The sequence below is a fragment of the Bidens hawaiensis genome, unplaced genomic scaffold (assembly GCF_021521415.1).
Source record: "Bidens hawaiensis isolate Kalapana, Puna unplaced genomic scaffold, B.hawaiensis_p1.1 tig00036711_1, whole genome shotgun sequence".
NCBI classification, from domain to species: domain Eukaryota; kingdom Viridiplantae; phylum Streptophyta; class Magnoliopsida; order Asterales; family Asteraceae; genus Bidens; species Bidens hawaiensis.
Window position 1 is genome coordinate 161,711 of NW_027505425.1, and position 7,450 is coordinate 169,160.

Sequence of the window (7,450 nt, forward strand, 5' to 3'; positions counted from 1 at the left end):
ATAAAGTTGTGACTTATAACTTATGAATAAAGAACCCAAGCTGATTTAAAGTAAAATATTAACTGTTTAAAAGAAATATATTAAAGTAACGTGTTTCTTTTTCTCAAAAGTTAAAAAATAAAAAAAAAAGGTAGAAAACATGGCAAATGATGTTTAAACCTAACCATGGTTAACTTTGTTGAAACCCTTGCCGTGTAGTATATAGATACAGGACCAGCCAACCCTTTGCCTCTCCTCTCTCTCTAAAACATTCACATCTTTACAACAATTACAACACAAGTATTTAAGGTTTTCATGTTAGGTGTGTTTTCAATTGCTCTGTTTCTTGATTTATTTGTACTTGTAATCTTTCCTATGTTTTTTAAGTTATTAATTAAAAAGCATCTGAATTTAAGATTATTAGGATTTGGGTGTGTAAAAATCATTTCATTTTGATTAAATTGGAGGTTAAATTGGTCAATTTAGGAATATTACTCTGTTTTTTGCTCTAATTTGCTCTGTTTCTTGAATTATTGTATGTTTTGGGGCTTTTGTATAGTTTGTTACTTTTACTGAATTAGAGTTCATAGTGATTAAATTTGATATATATTAGGGTTTGATTATGTGAAAAATCATTAAAATTTGATGAATTGGTGAGGAAATTGGTCAATTTTGGAATATTAGTATATTACTCTGTTTTTAGGCTAAATTGGTAGTTGAAAATTGTGAATTTTGTATTTAATTTGAATATATTTTGTGGGTTTTTAGATTTGGTGAAGATAATATGAAAACAGAGGTGAATATGGAAGGTGAGAGTTGGAATGAAGAAGATAAAGCCATTGTTGCCTCTGTTCTTGGGAACAGAGCATTTAATTACTTGGTTTCAACCTCAATTCATAATGAATGCATTTCAAGTTCATTAATTAACAACGAGAATCTGCAGCAGAAGCTCTTGGATCTCGTCGACAGCCCGAATTACGATAATTTCAGTTGGAATTTCGCAATCTTTTGGGAAATTTCAAAGTCCAAAACAGGGGATTTGGTTCTTGGGTGGGGGGATGGGAGTTGTAGAGAGCCTAAAGAAGATGAAGAATTTGAAATTTGTCGGATTTTGAATATGCGGTCGGAAGATGAAAGCCTGCAGAGAATTAGAAAGCGGGTGCTTCAGAAAATTCATATTTTGTTTGGTGGATTGGATGAAGATAATTATGCGTCCGGGTTGGATAGGGTTACTGATACCGAAATGTTCTTTTTGATCTCGATGTATTTTTGTTTTCGAAAAGGCGAAGGCGGTCCGGGCGGTTGTTTATTATCCAACCGTTATTTTTGGATCGACAGCGCGTTGAATTCGACAACAGATTATTGTTTTCGGTCTCATTTAGCTAAGTCTGCGGGAATTCAGACCATTGTTTTGGTTCCGGTTGATGGTGGTGTGATTGAGGTTGGGTCCATTAGGTCGATACCCGAAAATAACAAACTTTTGCAGTCAATAAGATCTTCATTTACGTGTAGTCGGATTACTTCTTCGATGCCTGCATCCGTTCCTATTCACAGTAATGGGAATTCGGATAAACCAACCGCGGTTTCCAAGGTTTTCGGGCAAGATCTTAGTTTGAACACATACCAACCACAGTTTCGCGAAAAGCTTGCAGTAAGAAAACCCGAAGACTCGCGGGTCCAGTTTTCGAATTGGTCTCAGTTCAACAATCATCAGAAGGAGATTGATTTCACCAGCATTACGTCAGGGCCGGTCAGCACGGGGTCCAAGGTTTCCGACGAGTCCCCAGTGAGAAACGAAAGAGAAACGTTAGTCGTCGACGTTGGTGAAAAACAGCCAAGAAAACGAGGAAGAAAGCCTGCGAACGGAAGAGAAGAGGCGCTGAATCATGTTGAAGCCGAGAGACAACGACGAGAGAAGCTTAACCAAAGATTCTACGCCCTGCGCGCAATAGTACCCAACATTTCAAAGATGGATAAAGCTTCGTTATTAGGCGATGCAATCACATACATAACTGATCTTCAAAAAAAGCTTAAGGAACTGGAATCCGAACGACAGTCACCAAACAACTCCTTTAGTTTAGAGAAAATCGAGGTTCAAACGGGTCAAGATGAAGTAATCGTAAGGGTCACTTCCCCGTTAGATGCACACCCCGTTTCTAAAGTGATTCAAACATTCGAAGAATCGAAGATTAACGTTGTTGAATCGAAGATGTCTGCTACGAACGACATGGTGTTTCATACGTTTGTTGTTAAGTCGCAAGGACCCGAACAGTTGACTAAGGAGAAGTTGATCTCTGTGTTTTCGCGAGAAACAAACTCGTTGTGACATCCATAGACATAAGTATGAAGGTGAAAAAACAGCTTAGAAACATTCAATGTGAGGTTGTTTTTGGTTCTTTTTAAGGTTTTTTATACTGATGTATTCAAGGGTAAAGTGTAGAAAAATAACTATGTTAAGATTAAGATTTTAGATATGTATGTTCTTTTGTTATGATATATTATTAAAGAGAATCAAAGTAACTATGTTTTATCATACCTAGATAATCCTTGTTAAACTTTTAATGGGTAATTTTCTTATAGATGGTTAAATTTTTTATTTTTTGTTTTGTTTTTTTAATGCTGTGAAAATATAGTGGATATTTTTAAAGGTCATTCATTGTGATATGTACTTTTGTGGGAAAGTGCAAAGTATCACATGCAAAAAATATGCTCACCACATTGCCCTTGTGATAAAGCAACTTCAATCTTTAACAACATATTCACTTTTTGTATTTTCAAGGAATTTAGGATCATAACAAATGATTAAAGTTTGTAGAAGAACTAAAGAAACTTTTCTACAATGGTTGCAATTTGGCCGCTAGGTAGTTGGTGGCAGGCTAGGGTGCGTGTAATACTTATAATTACATGTGATTTCAATGTACAAACTAAAGTTTACAAGTATATAGATATGTTCTAAAAGCTACATGGTTTATTTTAAAATCAGAATTTCAATATGCTCCATCTAATCTTACTAAAAGCTTAAACTAAATAGAGTCCAAACACTATTCTAAACATTTTGTATTTGTTTATCGCTACAACACCTTTATTTTCGTTTAGTGTTATCGTAATCTGTTACAAGCCAAACAGAAAAACTCAACCCAAAGACTAGTCTGATAGGTGAGGGAACTCATTAGGCTTATAAACCCCACATCAACCGATGTGGGACAAGTTTCATACCTTGCAATAAAAACATCTTATCATTTTAATTTTCTGGAATATAGATGTTTGTATCAAATATTTAAAATGTGAACTTTTAATACTGTTAGAAATAAGTGTCTGATTTTCGATAAATATATGATCGAATATAAGTTTTAAAATATTTTAAATACAACCACCATATCAAGTTAAAAGTCTCATCAATGGCAAGACAATTGGTACTGTCCTTAGGCTATGTGTAGTGGGGCTTGGGCTTGGTCGATTTTGGGCGACAATGGGCGCGAACACCACCTCCCTAGGCGAATTTGGGGCGAATTGGGGCGCAGGCGGGATGTTTTTGTCGCTGGAAGGAGGGTGGATATATTATTATTTTATGCATGTGTGTGTTATGTGTTATATATATACATACAGATATACATATATATATTATTATATTACTATTTGTAGCCCCTACACTATTACACCCGAAAAACAAATTCCTACCCTTTGCTGACTGGGCGCCACACGACGTAAAACGCCTCATTTTGTAGCCCCTCCACTGCGCATAGCCTTGTCTCTAGTTTGTCAATTATTTTTTTCAATATTTAAAATTGAAATGTCACTTTAAAGTTTGGTTATGTATGTTTGGTACCATGTTATTTCATCTCTCCAAAATATACCGTTTTTGACCTTTTACGGGGATCGATTTTAACCAAGTGGGTTATAATTAAGAATTTAAACTATACATATGTACCGTATCTCTACATAGCTGATAACCGCTTTCTTAAGACTTTTTTTATTATCAAAAGAAGGTACTGACTGATGAAGACGATGGGCGTGATTCAAGTAGAAAATGATGAAGACGAAGTGCAACGAACAAGTAGTTAAAATTAAACAGGCTGATTTCACAAAAATCCAGACGAACAACAAAGTGGACAAAGGTGAACCAATCGATTGGAATCTTGGTTAAAGGATAAATCGTGGGGTCTTTAATTAAATCGAAGAGATCAACTGGGATTTGAACCCGTGACACATGGAGTGCAAGGCTCTTCAACTAACAAGAACGACCACTGGACTAAGCGTCGATTAGTGAATGAATACCAACCTAATTAACACATATACTAAATGTTGGTGGCAATTTACTATTCATAGTACCCATCTATATATACCAAATATTAATATAGTAAGTAATTCCATATTTAGTTCTTTTGACTAAATCCAAATATTGCCATAACTTTAACGGGTGTTGTACCGGTAAACCATTGAAATCTCACTTTTGGAGGGATTACGTTAGTTTTGCTTCAACTAATTTACAAACATGAATCTCTTCAAAGCTCTCTTTTTGTAAAATAAAAAATTAAGATTAAAATGATCTAAACTACTAGTAATGGGTTTTCATGCATTAGAAAATCAAAATGTTTAGTCTAAAACAGTAAGTCAATGCAAGAATTGAAAACTATAATGATGCATGTGTAAATCAAGCCAAATTTTAGTGACTAAGGTGTAACTAGTCCAAAAGGTAATAGTGGGAATAAAAAATTGTTAGAAAATAAAAGGGTAAGAGTCCACAAAATCTATTGAGTTAGAGCATTCTCATCCCACCCCTCTTTTTATGTGAGGGGTGTTTTTATAATTTAGTGAGTGATTTAGGGTGTTGTGAGTGAAGAGTTTTTATATTTTAGAGAAAGTAGTGATTTTTCTGTATATTTGAAAAGTTAATGTTCACCCCCTATAATTTTTTAATATATTTTGAAAGTGGTTGTGAGTGAAGGAAAGAGAAAAGGTAATGATAAAAGGTATAAAAAGTATTATTTAATTGAAATTGAGAGAGAAAATATAGTGAGTTTTAGTGTAATTTTTGGTTTAGGGATAGAGCGTGGGATGAGAATGCTCTTATAGCATGAGATCTTGGAAGCATATCAATGTATATGTTAGTATTAATTAATCTTAGATATATTATCCTATTCTTTTGCATGTTTTAACACGTTAACTTGTTATAATACAAAGAAGGTGATTTATAGATATATAAAATTCTTTCCAATTTGAATTGATATATTATTCATATGCTACAAAAATGTCTAATAAATATAAGCGAAACATACTGCCAAATATGTATAAAATAACAAGTAGTGCACTTATACACAAATTGTTGTATCGTGCTTTATTTTATAATTAAAAAAAAAGAAGCAAAAAAGCAAGTAAGGCCTTTAATTGAGGCTAGAGGTGTATAAAACCGGTTTTAAACCCAAACCGAATCGGTTTGGTCAACGGCTGGTCAAAACCGGTTTGACTCAAACCAATTCGGTTTATAAACTAGTTTAGAAGCAAGATAGGCCGGCCTGGTCACGTTGGTTCGGTCCGGTTTATAAAATGGTTTTAACCGGTTTTCATCAAACAAGTTCAGTTTTAAAACCAGTTTGGTAAATCTTAAGGGGAACTGGTCATGAAACTGACGGTTTGGGTATGTTTGGGAACCGGTTTGGGTGAAATAGGTTTTAAACCCAAACCAGTTCGGTTCGGTTTGCCTAAAACCGGGCCCAAGCCGGTTTTTTAACATCTCTAATTGAGGCAACTCATTGTCAAAAGCTATTTCAAGAATAGCAAATCAAATATCTTTTGGGCTATTAGGATACAAATATTGGGCTAACTCTCCATGGTAGCCTATTTTAACTTGCCGCATGTGATCCACCTAAGAACTGTGATCACAAATCCTTATATTTAAACTGGGTCTGTATATTAACGAGCTAAAGGTCAAGTAATTCTTAAGAGCCGATTGTATACTGTCTACATTTAAATTATTACACTTAAATAAAACTTAACTTTGGTAAAATATCCATAAAACGTAGTTTATGAAATAAACATGTGGGCATGATATATGCATCAATTTACTCAGGTCACCATACATACCTGAAGAAACACTAAGTGACCCGGTACAGATTATAGATAATCTGGGGGTTAAGTAATGTTTCCCACGGGTGAGGTCTAGCTGAGAAGGCTGTTCTTCAGGAGACCTGCAAAACAAACACCGTAAGCTCGTCACTGAGAAGGGGGGGTTCCTCCTTGTGACCACCCTCCGGCGTGAGAATCAGACTAGGTTGCTCTGAATATAAGTGTATATTAAGAGATTGCTAGATAACTGGATAGCAGATGATCTTACCATTCCAAGATATTGGAGTATTTATAGCCGAAGGTAGGTTTCCAAGAAGGTACAGCCGGCTGAATAGTATTCCTGTTCAACCAACAGTGGACTATGCACAGGCCATACTGGTTGGTGGGTAGGTTACGGCCAACAGTGACAAAGTCGGCTGCACTATTCCACCAACTGTAGATTGTGCACGTCCCACCTACTGTGGATTGTACGCAGGCCATGCTGGTTGGTGAAAAGGTTACGGCCAATAGTAACACTATTCCACCAACTGTAGGCTGCGCATGTCCCACAGTAAGGGTTGGTGAGTAGGCAGCGGCTAATAGTGACAAACAGTACTAGAGGGTGCTCCTCCTCGCACTGTTGTCGGTGAGCTGTCACCCTGTGATTGGCTCATGGGTTGTTCTGATCAGATCGTCTGTCCTGTCCATACCTTAGTAGGTATAGTAGAAAAGATCTTTCAGAATCATACAGACTGGCTCATTTAGGCGGGATTGTTCCTGCCTTGCTCATTCCTTCATGTGACTGCTGAAGTATCTACTGTCTTGTGCGTGTAGCCCTGCTGTCTGCGGGTAGCCTTCCCTGATGGCTTGTATCCGCAACTGCGGGAACAGGCGGGGTACTTCACCATTGGGAGGCTTTCCCTGCGTGTTCAGCTTGTGTACTGCGCGTAAGATCCTATGAGCATGGTGGGTCCTGCGGGAGCAGATGGCCTTTGCGCAGACGTCCCTGTTCAAGGTGAGTCTTGCGGGACCAACTGGTCTCTGCTGGGACCTACCTCTTCAAGTCCCCCCAGTCTAATGTTCTTCTCCTGAATGTTTAATAAAGTGAGGTGAACTTTTGGACTTTGAGCAAGGGGTTTTGAAAAGGGGTTTCTAGTTTTAAGGTTCTCCGTGGGGATTCTTCCCGCGGGTTTCCTAATGTCACTTGCAAAAATTCCCGATTTTTTTGCTTGATCTTTGGGTATGATGCGGGTAGGTATGTAACCTTCTCGCAAGTCAGGAGCGTTGAGTCTCACTTGTGTGGATTCTCCTTGAGGTTTTAGTGGTTTTGAACATAGTGATCAATTATGTTTAAACCACCAATTCCATCCTGGAGCCTCAAACAATGTATTTCTCGACGTTCCCGCTCTGCGGGGATGTTATTTCCGTT

General features: G+C 37.0%; 1 pseudogene across 1 annotated transcript; it reads left to right on the forward strand.

Moving 5' to 3' along the window:
* Window positions 1-234: 234 nt before the first annotated feature.
* Window positions 235-2,418, forward strand: LOC143613124 (transcription factor MTB1 pseudogene; annotated as a pseudogene). Its single transcript, XR_013150060.1, has 2 exons — window positions 235-301; window positions 748-2,418. The product of XR_013150060.1 is annotated as a transcription factor MTB1 pseudogene (transcript).
* The last annotated feature ends 5,032 nt before the right edge of the window (window positions 2,419-7,450 follow it).